This window comes from Littorina saxatilis, linkage group LG6 (assembly GCF_037325665.1).
Source record: "Littorina saxatilis isolate snail1 linkage group LG6, US_GU_Lsax_2.0, whole genome shotgun sequence".
NCBI classification, from domain to species: Eukaryota; Metazoa; Mollusca; class Gastropoda; order Littorinimorpha; family Littorinidae; genus Littorina; species Littorina saxatilis.
In genome coordinates this window covers 30,323,268-30,341,928 of record NC_090250.1, presented here as the reverse complement: position 1 = coordinate 30,341,928, position 18,661 = coordinate 30,323,268, and the positions used below count along the sequence as shown (strand labels likewise).

Below are 18,661 nucleotides of genomic sequence, written 5' to 3'. Positions count from 1 at the left end.
AGAGACTTTCCAAGAAAACGCAACGCAAGAATTTCGAACTTAGTTTTATTAGACACGGGAGCAAAACGCAAAAAGAACAAAGAACAATGTGCAATCAGTGGTATCTTAAAACGCCCCACATGATGAGCTTGGCAAATTAAAAAAAAAAAAGAAAAAAAGAAACCCGTCGGATTTCAAGGAACTCCAATCAGCAATCTAAGAAATGCCAACCAGTCCCACTGTGTGTTCAGTGTAGCTTTTTCTTCTAATCTAACAGCAGTCTGTAGTGAATCGATTGTACACGTGATAAAAAAAAAATTATGGTGCCACAAACATGTTTTCTACTGCTACTGAGCCTTGATCTTCCCTTGGCCCAGGAATCAGATGAAGACAAAACATTTCAAAAACAATCATCTAGAATGTACTGTTAACAATCTGTTATTTCTGGCCCTCTGACGCGAGTACAACCAATTACCTTACGGTACTTGTATTATCTATTATTTATGGGGGCGAGGACGCCCCCATTCTATACGGATAGTTTAGAGGTTGACCATGGGCAGCGCCATTTTGTTGTGAAATACGTCATCAGTTTGTGTACACAGGAAGTTGTGACATCCGTCACCCTATGGGAGGGGTGAAGGCAACATTGTTCATCTGTAGAAAGTTGTGAAATCCGTCACCCTATGGGAGGGGTGAGGCAAAATTGGTCATCACAGAGTTTGTGTAACACAGGAAGTTGTGAAATACGTCACCCTATGGGAGGGGTGACGTCAAAATTGTTCAACAAAAACATGATACGTCGCATTGTGCAGGGTCAACTGCAACAAACTCAAACCGAGCCATTCATACCTAGCTGTATTTGAGTGACTTATATACCGACATTTTTATTTCTTATTTTCAGCACAGGTGTAGGAAAAATCATGAACCAAAATGTTATTCATTTTCTAATTTAACATTTTTTTTACAAATATGACCATGGTCTTTTAAACATACAGTGACATTAAACATTGTTATGTTAAAAAAAAAGAAAAAAAGCACAAATCAGAAAATACATTGTACATTTTACCTACAGGCCAAACAGTGTCTGTTGGCGGCAAAGGACCCAGCAAGTTGCTATTTTTAGATCGATTAAAAGTTGTCAAGAACAGGCGCTTACATTTGGATGTGTCCACTGATAGTAGGTTTGGTTGTGATCAATCAGAATGATGTGGGAATAAAAATGTATGACAGTTTGGTATGATGACATGTAATTCAAATATGCTGAAATGTAATATTATACATGATATGATATTATTATGGCTGTTGCCATGACCATGAACCCCAAGAAAGGTTTAATGTTATGTAAAATCAAAATACCAAAATCAAGCACCTACTAATCTGGTCTACGGTGCGGGAAGATTGAGGCCTTCGTTAAATGTTCAACGTTGGCCAATAATAATTTTAACAATGTACGTACGTTGTGTCGTTTTTTATTATTGACTCACATGCGAAGCAAAAGTGAGTCTATGTACTCACCCGAGTCGTCCGTCCGTCCGTCCGTCCGGAAAACTTTAACGTTGGATATTTCTTGGACACTATTCAGTCTATCAGTACCAAATTTGGCAAGATGGTGTATGATGACAAGGCCCCAAAACACATACATAGCATCTTGACCTTGCTTCAAGGTCAAGGTCGCAGGGGCCATAAATGTTGCCTAAAAAACAGCTATTTTTCACACTTTTCCCATTTTCTCTGAAGTTTTTGAGATTTAATACCTCACCTATATATGATATATAGGGCAAAGTAAGCCCCATCTTTTGATACCAGTTTGGTTTACCTTGCTTCAAGGTCAAGGTCACAGGAGCTCTTCAAAGTTGGATTGTATACATATTTTGAAGTGACCTTGACCCTGAACTATGGAAGATAACTGTTTCAAACTTAAAAATTATGTGGGGCACATGTTATGCTTTCATCATGAGACACATTTGGTCACATATGATCAAGGTCAAGGTCACTTTGACCCTTATGAAATGTGACCAAAATAAGGTAGTGAACCACTAAAAGTGACCACATCTCATGGTAGAAAGAGCCAATAAGCACCATTGTACTTCCTATGTCTTGAATTAACAGCTTTGTGTTGCATGACCTTGGATGACCTTGACCTTGGGTAAAGGTCACATGTATTTTGGTAGGAAAAATGTGTAAAGCATGTGAGTCGTATGGGCTTTGCCCTTCTTGTGTTTTATTTTGTTGATCAATTGATAAATTATATGTCTTCCCAACATATTACAAATCAAACAGAAATAAAGTCTTAGAGAACTACAATAATTATTGTTGCTGTCAAAACCTTGCAAGGCCTCAACAGAGATATGTATAGACTGGATCGCCAACTTCGCCGCGCCGCGCTCATTGGCTCAGTATTGAACTTGCGTCAAGGCCGATGCGCGTAGATTCCCAGAATGTTTACTTTCGGTTAGATTCTTCGACAGCATTCGCAGAGGTGACTGCCGTTACAGAGGTGAGTAAAACTGACCATCGAAAGGAAAATAAGATTCATATTGGTAATACTAATAACATACTTGCACAAGCATGTATCTACCAAAACTGTATGGGAGCACATAGTTGGAAAGGCGTGGTGAAGCGATCAAATCGAATCGTCCGTCTCAGTCAGTGCACTGATCAGCCACCACGATTGAACGTCACTGTCTGTATTTTGTATGTAAGCAGAGCTTCCAAACTAGTTAAATCCTGATGTAGTTTACAAAAACAAAACAAAATCTCATTCCTGTTCCATTGTTATTCTTGTAGTTGTGATATATTCTAGTGAAACTGAAAGTAAGTGTTAAAAGCAGAAAAGCCGGACTGAATCAGGTAATTGGGTTGGGAAAGTTTTGCTAAGAAATCCTGTTATTTCCCTGGGTTAATAAGCATCTCTTTGTCCAACTATTTACACAATTTATTTGACTAGTTTGTGGTTTCAATTGAAATTATTGTTGTATTTATTTCTAGACTACAAGAACTTGCATTGATTGTATTTTATTGTTACAGCACAAAACACTGAATGACACATACTGATTGACGAGCATGCCAATAGCCTTCTCGTTTTACAGTATAGGTACTGATAGTTGTATACAAGTTTGAATATCACTTTGAACACTGCCACATTCAGTTCTTTTCATCATTGAATAATTTTGTTTCAGGAAGCAAGCACCACTTTTGTTGTTGATGAAAACCCCTGTACAGTCAGAAGTGTGTCAAGCTCAAAGTATTATTTCACAAAAGGTGAGAAGTTATTCGTTACATTTGCAACATTTATTGTTGAAAAATATTAAACATAAAGGCAGAATTTGTTTGTCTTGTGATTGTGATGCCTACAACTACACCCGCTTGTGATTTCTCAGTCAAGTTACTGCAGATTTGTGTATATTTCAGTCTCATGTGGTATTTGCCATATTTTTGTGTGAACATGTGTATTTTTCAAGACTTAGATTCTGTGATAACATAAAATACCATAACACATTTGACACCAGTGCATCATATGATATTTTTGGATAATTCTCAGTACGCATGATGTTTTATTGTGTCACTGTGTGTACATTTACATGTGTTTTTAAATGTCAACAGGTGACAGTTCCACTTTTGGAAGAGGTGTGCAGTGAGATTGCAGAAAATGAATGCCTGTCAGCTGATCTGTGAAGCCATGAAGCCTTGGACTGTAAGTGTTTAGGGAAACACTGTATGAATGAATACAATTTTGTTGGAGTAGTGTTTTCACTTTTGCTTATAATGTAAAACAATTTCAAGTTTAAATTTCAAGTTATTCAGTTACGCTGAGAATAAGCTGTCATATATACATGACAAGTAAGCAGTGCTCCCTGTATGGCATACGTGTAATTATTGTTGATCATTCGCGTACACATTCCAGACTTGTCAATGTGCAAGTGTTCTTTTTGGATACAATGGTGTGTGTGTTTGCCTTTCTTTTAAAGTTATACGAGGCAGGGAATTATCCCAAGATATGGACTAATAAAAATCTATTATTGTATATATATATATATACAGTGGACCACCCCCCCCCCCCCCCCAATTTGATAATCCCTCCCTTTTAAGACCTTATTTTGTCAGTTTGTCTGTGCATAACTTCTGTAAATTTTCCTTCATTTTAAGACTGCCTCCTTTTAAAGACCCGCTTTCTCAGATTGTTTGAGGTAATACAAAGGTGGTTCTATTGTATGTGTTCAAGTGTAAGACTTTGTGGTCTGTTTGACAGGTGCTGTTCTTCGGGACAAACTTCAGGTGTTTGAGTCATGCCTTGGTCTACGAGGGAAGTTCCGGAACGCGGCCAAGGAAAAGGCTCACTCATTGTACTACGCAAGCCATGCAAGCATTACAGAGGTCACCAAGTCGACTCATGCATCAGCTTCCATTTGCCTCAGGATGTTTGAAAGGCTGGTCGAAGCAACCTATGGGTGCAAACAGGAAGACAACGCGAATGACCGACCGGTGCCAGTGTGTGAGGAAGGATGTGATCAGGTATGTTGCTGGGAGTGTGGTGAAGAAACTAAAAAAGAAAGTTTGGGGCCTCAAGAAAGGTGCATACAGATACGAGAAACTGCGCTGTTTAGAAGCACTGAGGTTCAGTGAGCTGTCAGAAAGTGATTGTGATTCTTCAACTGACATGACAACGGTGCTTAACCGAGGAGGACTGACATTTGTCAAAGACAACATTGTGCAAATGTTCCTTGACATGCAGGACATTTTTCGTCGGACTGTGGGTGTCGCTTGCTCTGCCAAAATGAAAGCTGATGACAAGGACTTTCTGCAACAGTGCCAAATCAATGATACAGTGCCTGTGCTTTTTTATGACACAGTTTATGCATTTGACATTTCTTTGAAAGTGCAAGAAGATGTTTTCGAAAATGCTGTCCTGCTTTTTTTTTTTAAATCCGAGTCCACCACAAGCTGAGGACAATGTCAATGATGGACAAAGTGCAGCGCGGGTGGAAAGAGTAGAGCATGAAGAACAGGTTGCGTACCAGTGACACTAACATTAACAAGGTGTGAGACGGGCAAAGTTAGCTACATATGCAGTTGATCATATCATTAGTGCCAGTCCACGGATGCTCCCCCCTTGTTTGTGTGTATGTATGTGTGCAGGTTTGCATTTCAGTCTGCATGAGGTGAGCGATAGTGATTTTTAACTGTTGGTGCTCAGTGATTTACAAGCATGTTTTCTGTTGCTATGTAAATTCTCCTGTCTTATGTAGAACTCACACACTTTGTATTACATTTTTTTTTTACAATAATCTCTCTTGGTGCTGGGTACAAATATTTTAAAAGTTTTCAGGTTCATGTTATTCTCTAGTTTCACTTTTTGTTTTACGCTCGACACGTGTTTGAATCTGTATCTGTCTGCAACTGTGAGTAAGTACACCTGAATCCAACATACTAAAGAGAAATCAGTATTTAGTCTGTACTTTAAAAAAAATTGTTATTGCTTGCATTTTTCTTCCGTTGTATTTTTTATGTCTTGAAAATAATAAAAATTGCTTTGAAAATGTATTGTGTACCGCAGTCAGAAGTAATTTATTACTTTTGGGAGTTTAGTAACGTGATATCAGTTTTCAATTGTTCGTTCACTTATATTGCTTTCAGATTTAACACACAAGAAACAGTAGCACGGTTTTCGTTGCGAAAATGTGCATTGGCAGTGCTACGCGATCGAATTGTGTATTATGTACACGCGGTGTTCTTCTGGAAAAGACCGAAGCGACATGTGACGTCAGTCGTTCAGCCCGCGAGCGGTGGGAGGGGGGGGGGGGGGGGGGGGGTTCACATGGTTTGTTTGTTTGTTTGTTTCAGAACCACACCCATATACACACATTTCACATGTAAACCATTTGTCCGCCCCCTGTCGATATTTATCGACTAAGTTCCTTGTTTATCTATTAATGTTGGTTGCGAGCAATCGCTTCAGGTGCTAGGCATTGTGTTGTTGTTAGTTGTGTGACATGTACGTCCAGTCACATGGCACCAGCACGTGGAATCGTGTCTAGATGTTAAAGTAAGACAAGTGTCAAGAGAAGGATCAACATAAATAAATCAACTTCTATTCGAAAAAAAGAAGAAAAAGAACAATGTTTGAAATCTAAAGATTAAAAGAAAATCGTCTTTTTTTTGGGGGGGTGTGTCTTTTCTTTTTTGCTGTTTTGAAATTTGGACAAAAGAAACACAAAATAACAAGAAATTCCTCCGAGGTAGGAAAACCACCCCCGTCCTTACCATTCTCACTGCCACCAACTGAGAAGGTTATTTCCCTTTGACCATTAATATGTCCCTCTATAAGTCCTTGTAGAATCTTAATCCACCAATAACTCCCTAACCGTGTGTTTGACTGGTCCCAATTTTTGTAAGGACCGTCTCAGGAATGTATAGAACCTGTTCACCAAGTTTGGTGACGATCGGTCCGTTCATTCTTGAGATCTATATGCGAACACAAACACACAAACACACAAACAAACAAACAAACACATCGACCGAATCCTATACACACCCCTATACCGGGGGTGTAATAAGTGAAGATATGTAGGAAAAAGAATCAAACTCTGCTCCTGTTGTTGATAAGTAAGGAAACCTCTGGCTGCATGGGGCACTGGTGTCACCCGCTGAAATGTCAGACAAATATTGGTGTCATAGTTTAGTCATCTAGTGGTCTGAGCGTCAACACGGTCTTTGTCAGTTCAGAGTCACCGCATTACTTTCTTATTCAGAAACATCGACCGACTCTCTCTCTCTCTCTCTCTCTCTCTCTCTCTATATATATATATATATATATATATATATATATATATATATATATATGTCGTGCCGAATTCACGGAATTGCCGAATTCGCGGAATCGGCAACATTTTTGCCCATTTCGCGTAATCGGCAAAACGCTGCCTATTACGCGAAATCGGCAGCGTTTTGCCGAAAATGCGTAAAGGCTCCTAAAATGTGTCCATTTCGCAAAAGTGACAGCCAGTCTGTTACTTTTTTTGTCACCAGAACATTGCATTAACATTGCTTTACCTTCCTAGTATGTTTTGTATGGTCTGTGTTGGTCTGTGTCCAGCATAACTCCGGTAATGCACGAAAACTACACTTGTTGCCATAACTTGCCATAGCTTATCGATTATTGCAACATTTATCCATTCGAGTATCTAGCTATTTAAGTCTAATGCTACCCCAGGCATTTGAGAACTCTAAAGCCAAAAAGTGGCTGCCGATTGCGCAAAATGGGCACATTTTACAAGCATTTACGCGTTTTCGGCAAAACGCTGCCGATTTCGCGTAATGGGCAGCGTTTTGCCGATTACGTGAAATGGGCAAAAATGTTGCCGATTTCGCGAATTCGGCAATTACGTGAATAAGGCAGGACATATATAAACAACACAATAAAAAGTCCAAAACCAAGCCAGAATGTCGCATCTTTTTAAATCAAAATTTTCGGCCCGCAGGCCTAGGCCTTCTTCAAGGTGCACAGACCAAGGCAGCGTCTATAGTTACAACACAACAATGGAACATCCGATCGTACGATTATATATATATATATATGTATACAGCAACAATTAGTTGAACAGTAAAACCAAACAAACAAGATATTAGTTGGCTACCCAAATTTTCGGTCAAAGACCTTTCTTGGGGGCGTGTAATGCATATAATTATATATCTGTCTCTCTCTCTCTCTCTCTCTCTCGCTCTCTCTCTCTCCCTCCACCCCCCCCCCACCCCCCCCCCCCCCCCCCCCGCTCTCTTCCACCATATCTATCTCCCTCAGTCTGTCTGTCTGTCGCAGTGTACTGTCGTGGCTCTCCTTTTTCTCTCAATGAGAATAGATCTACGTGTCATCCCACATTAGTGTATATATAAACACAAGCACACATGTAGATGCAAGTTTCAGGCGCACAAATACGAGGTATGGACCACATGCATCGACATGATCGCGATCGTTGGATATCTGTAATACATTAATCCCCCCCCTCCCCCATTCATATTAGCCCCCCCCCCCCCCCCCCCCTGATTTCAGTCTAGCAACCCTCTCACTCGCTGGTTGTTAGAAACGGAACAAAACTTACGCGACGCAGCACACAAGCATTGGCGAAGAAACCCAGCCTCACACCAAGCAGGCCAACCAGGAGAAACTCCACGTATAGATTACCGTCCCCCAGGCAATGGTTTTTAGTTTGAAACCTCTTGCGGACAGGTCATACACAACCCTGTTTATCCTCATGTTTTGCGAGTTATCAACATCCATCTTTTTGTTGCTGGTGATGAGGACAGGTTTGGTCGCGAAAGGCTTGCTGAAGGTGATGTATTTTTCGCCATTATCTTCGGGAAGGCGTGTGTGAGCATAGGCAAACGTAGTCACATCGCCTGCCTCACCTAAAAAAGGATGAAACACACGTACGTGTATGGTATCCTCAAAGTATCAAAAAGGTATCATACCTCCTGACGAAAAAATAACGGGGTACTCATGCTCACCTGCCACACGCTCCAATGCAGGCATATTTAAGTCTTAAGACGCTAGAAATAGGATCTCATCGAAATTATAATTATAGTGAACCTCTTTGAGGCAAGTAATCAAAAACTTACATCTCATGGCATCGACTCGATGTCCTAGTTCCTCAGACGTATGGTTGTTTTCTGATAACAAAACAACACAAGTGGCGTTAGTCAATATCAAACCATTTAGTAAATATGTCGGCCTGAAACTAAAAGATCAATACTGAAAACCAGTCAACACCGAGACTACAAGTAGGAGAAGAAGGCTTCGCTAGCCGAAGACCGAGACTGGTCACGCCCGACTCCACGAAGCATGCACACGTAAAAGGGTTGTTCTCTGGGGCTGGGTACCAAACAGGGACACTGGAGTCAAAAACTGAACTAACTTCAATTTCATCAACAATGTGACATCAACATCAGGACACTGTGAGCATAGAAATGTGTAAATAAAGCTTTTTCGTGAATTGAAAAAAAATCCTACTTTTTGGTCAAATCAACTTTGTAGGGGAAGGGCTCCTAATATTGACCACTTTTTGTTTATTGCTGATAACTAGCTTGTTTTCTTGCGAAGAAGTTTCATTTTGTGGTTGGTAGTCCTCTCTTAGTTTAACCATTAGGCCTAATTAGAGTGAAATAGCTTTGATAGACATTCAGCAAAAATTAAATACAGAAAAAAATCACAAATGGTCCATATTAGGAGCCTGGGCGCCCAATATGGACCAGTGAAGCGACCTTCACGAATCACTGTAAAAAGCCCCATATACTTCAAAATAACATGATACAACTTAGTGTGCAAGTCAGACTAATTCAAATATGCTTTAGATTTAGCTGTTTCAGGATGATGAGAGCATTATTTGAAGCACACCAGGAAACTGAAGAAGCTTTTCAAAAACAGAGTGAAAATAAGTCAAATTATCAACTTCCACACAAACAAGACTATTTGTTATATTTTTTGGAAATCTCGAGGGCTAGTTACAGGTTATTTTCAGCAAGCTTCTTAATGAATTAATTAAAATTGCCTTTAGCTTTTATTTTCTTCGATTTGTTGAAGGTGGTCCATATTAGGGGACTCACACATACTTTGAGGTTTTGCTATTATTTTTTGTTTGCAGTAGAAACTCGGGGTACACACTGCTAAAATGTAACAAAAATTTAATACGGTCTTAGCTGTCATATGCTACCCCAGGCATTTGAGAACTTTAAAACCAAAAAGTGACTGCCGATTTCGCAAAATGGGCTCATGTTACAAGCATTTACGCGTTTTCGGCAAAACGCTGCCGATTTCGCGTAATGGGCAGCGTTTTACCGATTACGTGAAATGGACAAAAATGTTGCCGGTTTCGCGAATTCGGGCAATTACGTGAATTCGGCACGACATATATAAACAACACAATTGAAAAGTCCAAAACCAAGCCAGAATGTCGCATCTTTTTAAATCAAAATTTTCGGCCCGCAGGCCTAGGCCTTCTTCAAGGTGCACAGACCAAGGCAGCGTCTATAGTTACAACACAACAATGGAACATCCGATCGTACGATTATATATATATATATATATATATATATATATATATATAGATATATACAGCAAATATTTGTTGAACAGTAACAACAAACAAACAAGAAAAGTTGTCTTCCCAAAGTTTCGGTCAAAGACCTTCCTCAGGGGTGTGTAATGCATATAATTATATATATATCTATTATATAATTTGTGTGATAAAAGCTTTGGCTGTGGACAGAAACGAGTTCGTTTTAGGCGGCAAATTTAGAGTGAACGCTGCCAAAAGTGAAAAAAAAGAAAAAGCCTAATGGTTTTGAGGTTTGTGAATAAAGCGAATAAAATTGTTTTGAACGCTCTAGCGTCGTTAGTTTGTCAGAACAGGAGGTGGTCCATATTAGGAGCCGGTCCATATTAGGAGCCTTTCCCCTATTATGAGCGAGCAGACGATCGAGAAACGAAACTTCAAACCGTGTGAAAGTGGCGACGTTACCACGCAACGGGACAACATATATATCCCTCCGCATAAATTCTGTGTAGTTTAATACAAAAGAAGTTCGCCACAAAATCATTTTGATTGAAATAACAGGACAAATAACGCCAACTTCGTAACACGTAAAAGAGGAAACCACGTGCACTGACAGTTTTTAATGGACAGATTGCAAAAATTGTGGTCGTCATTTGCTTCTATCTTGCGTTCTACACGCGTGTTACGAACTGTGCTAAAGTAGTTACAACTTAAAATTAAATAGTGGTTCGTTTGTGATGATTATAGGTCTGTGTTGTGCAAAAGTAAGGGCTGCGGGGAAACCACACGTTACGAAGTTGACCACGGAAAAGTATGGTTAATATTTCAGACAGGATTGATCTTCTGCAAACAACACTTTTTTCTGATGTTATACTTGTCATTGTTCATGGGCGTTTACTTGTTTCTTTCATTCAGCACGACCGAGTTACTTGCTTCATCCAACTGCATGTCACAAAATACCTGCCATTTTGGCCTCTCGATTTGTCACATTCGCGGAAATTCCGAAATCACAAAACTTTGTGTTTAAATAGAAATATTGTTTAATAGGGTAGCTATTGCATCATCAAGTAACATTCCGAAGCACATAAAGTAGCGTAGTCACAAATAAAACGTTCAAATTTGTGATTTCAATGCAATGACCCTCTTATTTGTGGTAGCTAACTCCAGAGAAGAACCCAAAACCAATTATTTTAATTGTGAGCACATTTTCAAAGTTAACACAACTTATCTATATATTTTGGATTGAGAGATTAATGCGGATTACAATGCAACCATTTGTAAATGTATGTTAGAGAGAATTTTATTTTAATGACAACTTTAATTAACAAATTTGTTCATTAATGTTCATCAGTCCGGACTGAGACGAGGATTCCTTGACCAAAATGTCGATCAATTTGAGTGAAAAAGGAATGTCACCACAGTGCGGCCTCAACTTTTGTAAAATAAAATAAGCCGGATATGACGTCATCAATATATCTATATAAAAAATTAAAAAAAACAAGAGGCGAAGCCTTCAAGGCTCTCGTAAGAAATCGACAAACAGTAAGCTTAACACAAACTCAATCACTCCGTCACACACACACACACACACACACAGTTAAAACTAACGCATCAGGGCCGGACTAGGGGGGGGGGGGGTTACAGGGGTTGCGCACCCCCCCCCCCCCCCCCCTGGCTTAAACATGTACTTCCCAAACGCTTTTTTTCCCTTCTTCATTGCCTATACAGCTTGCTGTCGAATTTACCTTTTTCGTTCAAGGAGAGGCTTCCTTTCCCTCCAGAAACATCAAAAAACGTTCAGCTTCAAAGCCCCCTTGCAACCCCCACCAAGGGGGTTTGCCCCCTGGACCCCCACCAAGGCGCTTAGCCCCCTGGACCCCCATCTGTAACCCCCCCCCCCCCCCCCTAGTACTTACCTAGTCCGGCCCTGCGCATCATATCTACTCCATGTATAATTTTCAAAAGAAGGCAAACAGTGACTGTGTATTTGTTGTTGGTGTAGTTGTCCCTGAGGGAGATCTTGTACAATCCTCTCTCTCACACACACACACACACACACACACACATACAAGACCGCACAAACACGCACGCACACACAGAATGGTCGACTTCGACAGTGATCTCCGTTCTGTTCTTCACAGTTATGATAAAGACATCGTTCCAAGGTCAAAACAAGTCGACATTTTGAGACTGCTGCGGGAAGGAGACCGTGATATTGTTGCATCACTCCCAACTACATGTAGGCCTAGTTACAGAAAAAGTGTCGTCTGCTTCGTAGCCAAAGTTGATTATCACGTGACACTTTTGCCATATTTAGAGTTGTTTGCACAGTAAATACACCCGCGAAAGATAGCTCGCTTGAAATTGTCATACATATCAATTCCTTTGTAATTTAAAAATTACACAACACCATGAAAAATCATTATCGACGATCGCAAATCTGCTTATATCAATAACACATTACGAAAACCTCTAAATATGTTTAAAAAAAATCGATTTCCTCTCCAGAAAAGGAAAACAAAAGCATCCTGTCAGGGATAAATGAGACCCGAAGGAAAGTAACTCATTTTAACCCGAGTTCAGGATGTGTAAAGCTTCTACAATCATTAACCTACCCTAGAGCTTGCGTATCAAGATAATATATTCTTGGAATTGTCATACGACTAAGAGTTAAAGATATGGGCGTCACGATGGTCACACTCCGACAGGTTCACATTAGGTTATTTTTCCTGGTCCTCGCACCCCTCCGCCAACAACAGTCCCTCGAATCATTCAAATCTGCACTCAAGACATTCCTTTTTTCCAAATAATCCATGCATTATACACTGCCCACCCCATCCCACCCTGAATAACTGTACATATTTTAATGTTTGATGGTGTGTGTGTGTGCTAGTGACTTTAAGTCTCCGTGTGTGTGAACGAGTGTATGTGCGCCTTGAGTCGCCTGTTGGTGAGATATGTGCGCGTTATAAATATTCGTATTATTATTATTATTATTATTTTCCAGTGACACGTTGTCCTGCTGGCAACCAGCTCCGCGAGCTTGGGCATGAACGGTCACCAAGAAGACCATTATCTATATATATATATGTCTGTCTGTCTGTCTGTCTGTCTGTCTGTGTGTGTGTGTGTGTGTGTGTGTGTGTGTTCGCGATGCACGGCCAAAGTTCTCGATGGATCTGCTTCAAATTTGGTGGGGATATTCAGGTAGACCCCGGACACAACCTGGTCGATGAGAATTTTCAACAAGTGCTCTCAGCGCGCAGCGCTGAACCGATTTTGGTTTTTCTGTTCATCTTCCCAGATCCCTTCCCAGTAACTCTTCCTTATCTTCTCCAGTGTTTTGCGTAAGGTCACTGTCCACAACGCTCAATCCATATTCCCGTTACTATTTTTAGAAGTTTTCCTTCGTGTGGTGTCAATCGCGTACGGTGCACCACTCACCCGGCGAAGCCGGCGTACGGTGCGCCACTCACCCGGCGAAGCATTTATCCTACATACGTGAGAGAGACACCCGTGAAATAATAATCGTTCAAATCACACGTGTGTATATCATGTAAATGAGGTCATGTCAAGCAAGTCTGGCTGGGACCTGTTTTTCCACTGCTTATGATGCCAAATCACCGAGACAAACGTCATTATAGAAACAACAAGAGGCGAAGCCTTCAAGGCTCACGTAAGAAATAGACAAACAGTAACACAAACTCAATCACTCCGTCACACATACACACCCACACACACAGTAATAGTCAGGTCGTCATTTCCCGATTTTGACCTCAACCCCTCAAAAAATACCTCGGAGAATGTTTTGACTGTTTTGAACTCTGTGATGTCTGTAGATTACAGATCCGACGGATGACACTCTGTCATCCTTGGGCATTTTGATGTATTCAAGATGGCGGACAAGATGGATTCCAGACTGCAAAATAGTCGAAACTGCATGCTATAAACTAGCAGAACTGTATTTATTTATGTTTTCCGGGAGATAAAACGGGAGTTAATATGCATAACAACAGTTACATGATTAGCAGACACTATAACCCGAATGGCTGGTCTGTTGAGGGACCGTTAAAACTGGTTAACGGAGCAGGATGATATAGTTAGTTTTAGCAATATATTTTTTCAGTTACAGCTAATGGTTTAAGCTTATATGTGTTGTGGGCTTTGATTACTGTTGCACTTTGCTTGACCTTCATCGCATTTCAAGGTCATATGAATGTCAAATGTTCATTCAAATGATAAAGGATTATACTATTTTTGAAGATAAAATGACGAAATGTGTTCATCTTCTCAAAACTTGCCATGAATAAAAACGTTCACCAACACTGAAGGTCACACGTTTTCAAGGTCAAACAATTTCAAGGTCATATATTTTAATGTCTGCAAAACCATCACTTAGCACGTGTATCAGTTACAGCTAATGGTTTAAGCTTATATGTGTTGTGGGCTTTGATTACTGTTGCACTTTGCTTGACCTTCATCGCATTTCAAGGTCATATGAATGTCAAATGTTCATTCAAATGATAAAGGAATATACTATTTTTGAAGATAAAATGACGAAATGTGTTCATCTTCTCAAAACTTGCCATGAATAAAAACGTTCACCAACACTGAAGGTCACACGTTTTCAAGGTCAAACAATTTCAAGGTCATATATTTTAATGTCTGCAAAACCATCACTTAGCACGTGTATCACTACAAAGATCACTGTCAAGAAGACGAAGCTGAGATTGTATGGCCATGTAAAAAGAACAGGCGGGCTCTCCAAGACAATCTTACAGGGTATGGTGCGCGGAAAGAGAAGATAGAGAAGACAAATGAACAGAGGGACAGATATCATTACAGAGTGGATTGGGAAATGTTTTGCAACTTCCCAAAAATTGCTCACAGCCGCCAGAGGTGGAGACAGCTTATGAAGCGCTCGTCGTTGAAGTGACCCTACCATCCTGGCGGGTTCCTGAATCAATGAGTGACTTGGTCGGTGAGCAAGCAGATAACAACTTAATCCTGAAAAAGTGGCTGTAATACCGCCCAGAATAACTTAAAGTTATCTTGTGCTCTTTTTTTAAGAAGATCTAGTCAGGTGAGGAATGTATACATCAGACGAAAGGCCTTGTAAGGTGTCACAGCGCCAAGCGATTCCCCATGTGAAATCCCTTTTGACACCATATACACAGTGTTGTGTCAGTTAGTGACGCCCCGAGGAAGTGTATTTGGCGTCATGTCAAGAGGCTAAACCTGATGTACCATGTCTCACATTCAAAAGACCTCTATCATATAACGTAAAGGTCATGGCGACGAACCAGGGATACTTTATGCACTTTACCTCGCCGATGACCACACAGGATGGTGTGTAGTTTACCACTCCAGATGACCAGGCGGGATGACCACGCTGGTTTACCACACAAGATGACATGGTCATGCAGTGAGTTTCCAGTTTGAGGGCAGCCACCATCGATCCTTTTTTTCAATTGCCGAAATGGTAGCGGATGACTATGCCTGATGACCAATAAATGACAACGCCCGATGATTACGCAGGATGTCATACATGTAGATTACCAGTACGGTTGACCAGTGAGAATTGCCAGTGCGGATAACCAGTGTGAATGACCTGTGCAGATGACCATGAAGGATGACCATGAAGGATGACCAGTGCGGATTACCGGTGCGGATGTCCAGTGCAGATGATCATGAAAAATGACCAGTGCGGATGACGAGTGCGGATGATTAGTGCGGATGACCAGTGCAGATTATCATGGACGATGACTAGTGCAGATGACCAGTACAGATGATCATGAAGGATGACCTGTGCGGATGACCAGTGCAGATGATCATGAAGGATGACCTGTGCGGATGACCGATGCGAATGATCACAAAAGGATGACCCGTGCGGATGACCGCAAAGGATGACCAGTGTGGATGACCGATCCAGATGACCAGTGCGGGTGACCGGTGAAGGTGACTGTTGGACATGCCCAGTGCGGATGACTACGATGGATGACCAGTGCGGATTTGTGCAATTTCCAAGGAGTAGACATCGACATAAGATGGCACACGCACATTGACCGACTGCGCAACCACAGCATGCTGTTGCACATGGTAAATTTCTCCACAGCCACACTTCAAAATTAGCATGACTTCAGTTGGTGTAGGTTCTACTCCAGGCGGTTTTCTGCCCATCCTACAACCACCCGAAGTCAACTGGATCAAGATTTGGAAGATCCCCGTAGAATTGCAATACCGCCCTTTTCAGATGGACGTTCAGCAATGGGCTGATGTGGGCGGTAGTTTTTGATTTATGTGGACTGGTGCTTGGAGGTTCTAGCTAGCCAGGTTTCATATCTCTCACGTGATATGTTGTTTGAGATTTTGCACCTGTAGCACTCGCTTACAAACTGCGACATTTGCTGAAAGACTTCACCGATTTTCACGCATGGATCTTCTGCAGAGAAATCAAGCACTCCTACGAACACACTGACACTGGTTAAGTGAACAGCTGTCACCAGATGGCATACGCTTCCATCTAAAATAGCTCTATCGTCTGGTAAACAATCAAATCGGAGAAAACTAGTCTCTCACGTTGTTCTTTGATCATCGCCCGCCATTTTGTAAGATCAATTTACAAGTTGTATCTTCGACAGTGAAACCTGTGCTTTGGAACACCATACGCACTAATCGCAAGTCCACGAATAACACAGGTTTCACATCTTCTCAGCCTGGATGTAATTCCATACACACTCATGTGCAAATTGTTTCCATTTAGCAGAATGAAACACGTCAAATGCCTTTGTTTTTGTCTTGGAAGAGGAGCTCAAGTACGGACACGGACAACACTACAGGCCATACTGTACGTGTCGTCATATTACTCATTACGTTTTCCCGACGTCATGAAGTTATGACGCCATTCTAGCCCTTTTTTCTATGGAATGCCTTTTGTGTCTAAACAAAAAAAATCAACATTTGCTAATTTTCCTATAATTAATTTTAACTCAATTTGCCCAAGGATTTAAAGATGTCATCCTGCGGATTTGTAAACTTCAGGAGTTAAACTACCCAAAACCATTAAAACATTTTCCGAGGTATTTTTCAAGGGGTTATTGCCCTGCCGTAAGGACTATAAGCTTAGGTGACACTGTGCAAGAAAGAGAGACACTAGATCTAGATCTGTCTGTGACCTGCATGTAGCCTACTTACAGGGACACGACTGCCAAATAGTCTCGGCCCGCTCAAAATAACAATGACCGAGACCACACACACCACGCGAGAGAGAAAGACTTACAGGGAGGCATGCCGTCATGATGCATTAATTGACGTCAAACACTTTTGACCGTGACGTAATCTTATGCGAGCTTTATCCATAGTCTTGGATAACCACTCACACATAGACTCGGAAATGTTAAAGTTTCTACCACAGACATACACACGCACAAACACACACACGCACACACACACGCACAAACGCAGACAGACAAAGTTACGATCGCATAGGCTACACTTCGTGAGCCAAAAAAATTGCGTTCGCTAATTACCCTCGATGAATCTTTAGAACTAACACGTCAAGCCACACTTTCAGAGTGATGTTTCTTTGCTTTGACGTAATAGATTGCACGAGGCTTTAGAAGAGATCGAGGTTCCAAAACAAGCGTCTTCAATTTAGCTGCCTCGACTGCAGGACATTTTCAGTAAAATACACGTAAGTACAGTATGTAGGATAAACAGAATACTACATGGCTTGCTGTTTCGTACCAGATTTACACTCGTTGCTTTTTCAAATAGTGAACAGCTCGCTTTTGCTCGCAGTTCAATATTTAAAAAAACAACTCGTGTAAATCTGGTACGACACAGCAAGCCATGTAGTATTCTCTATACATACATACATACATACATACATACATACATACATACATACATACATACATACATACATACATACATACATACATACATACATACATACGCACAGACAGACAAAGTTGACGATCGCATAGGCTACACTTACGTGAGCCAAAAAACTGTACAATATAAAACATCTGGGGAAATTATCTGCAGGAATTCACACGCAAAGTTTCATAAACATCTGTCGGTTCTTTTTCTAGGAATGGCTGTGCGCGCGCGCACACACACACACACACACACACACACACACACACACACACACACACACACACACACACACACATCAGGGGCGGACGAGGGGGGCACAGGGGGCACGTGCCCCCCCCCCCCCCCGAAAAAAAATTGGAAAGCTGATTCTATGACTATTGCTATATTCAAATGGCACCAGATGGCACCATTTTGCTTCTTTGGGTCAAAAAAATTTCCGGGGGAGCATGCCCCCGGACCCCCCTAGCAAATTCGGGCGCTTCGCGCCCATCACATTCACTTTCGATTCAAAGTGCACCCCCCCTTACAAAGCAACTGATCCGCCCCTGCACATACACACACCATAACCTCATCTCGATTCCCAGTCTACGTTACTTAAAACACTTAGAGATACTTAAAACACTTGACTGAATGTAAATTCATACATTTTACTCTGCGCGGACATCAGCCTGGGTGTAGGGAGATGTGTGGTAGGTGTCTAAGTGCCTGGATGGAAATGGATGAAAAGGTCGATGTTCATTTGCAACGTGGTG

The 18,661-nt window shown here is 41.1% G+C and overlaps 1 long non-coding RNA gene across 1 annotated transcript; it reads left to right on the top strand.

Moving 5' to 3' along the window:
* Nucleotides 1-2,340: 2,340 nt before the first annotated feature.
* Nucleotides 2,341-5,761, top strand: LOC138968957 (uncharacterized). Its single transcript, XR_011456328.1, has 3 exons — nt 2,341-2,476; nt 3,159-3,240; nt 3,583-5,761. It is a non-coding gene; the product is annotated as an uncharacterized lncRNA (long non-coding RNA).
* The last annotated feature ends 12,900 nt before the right edge of the window (nt 5,762-18,661 follow it).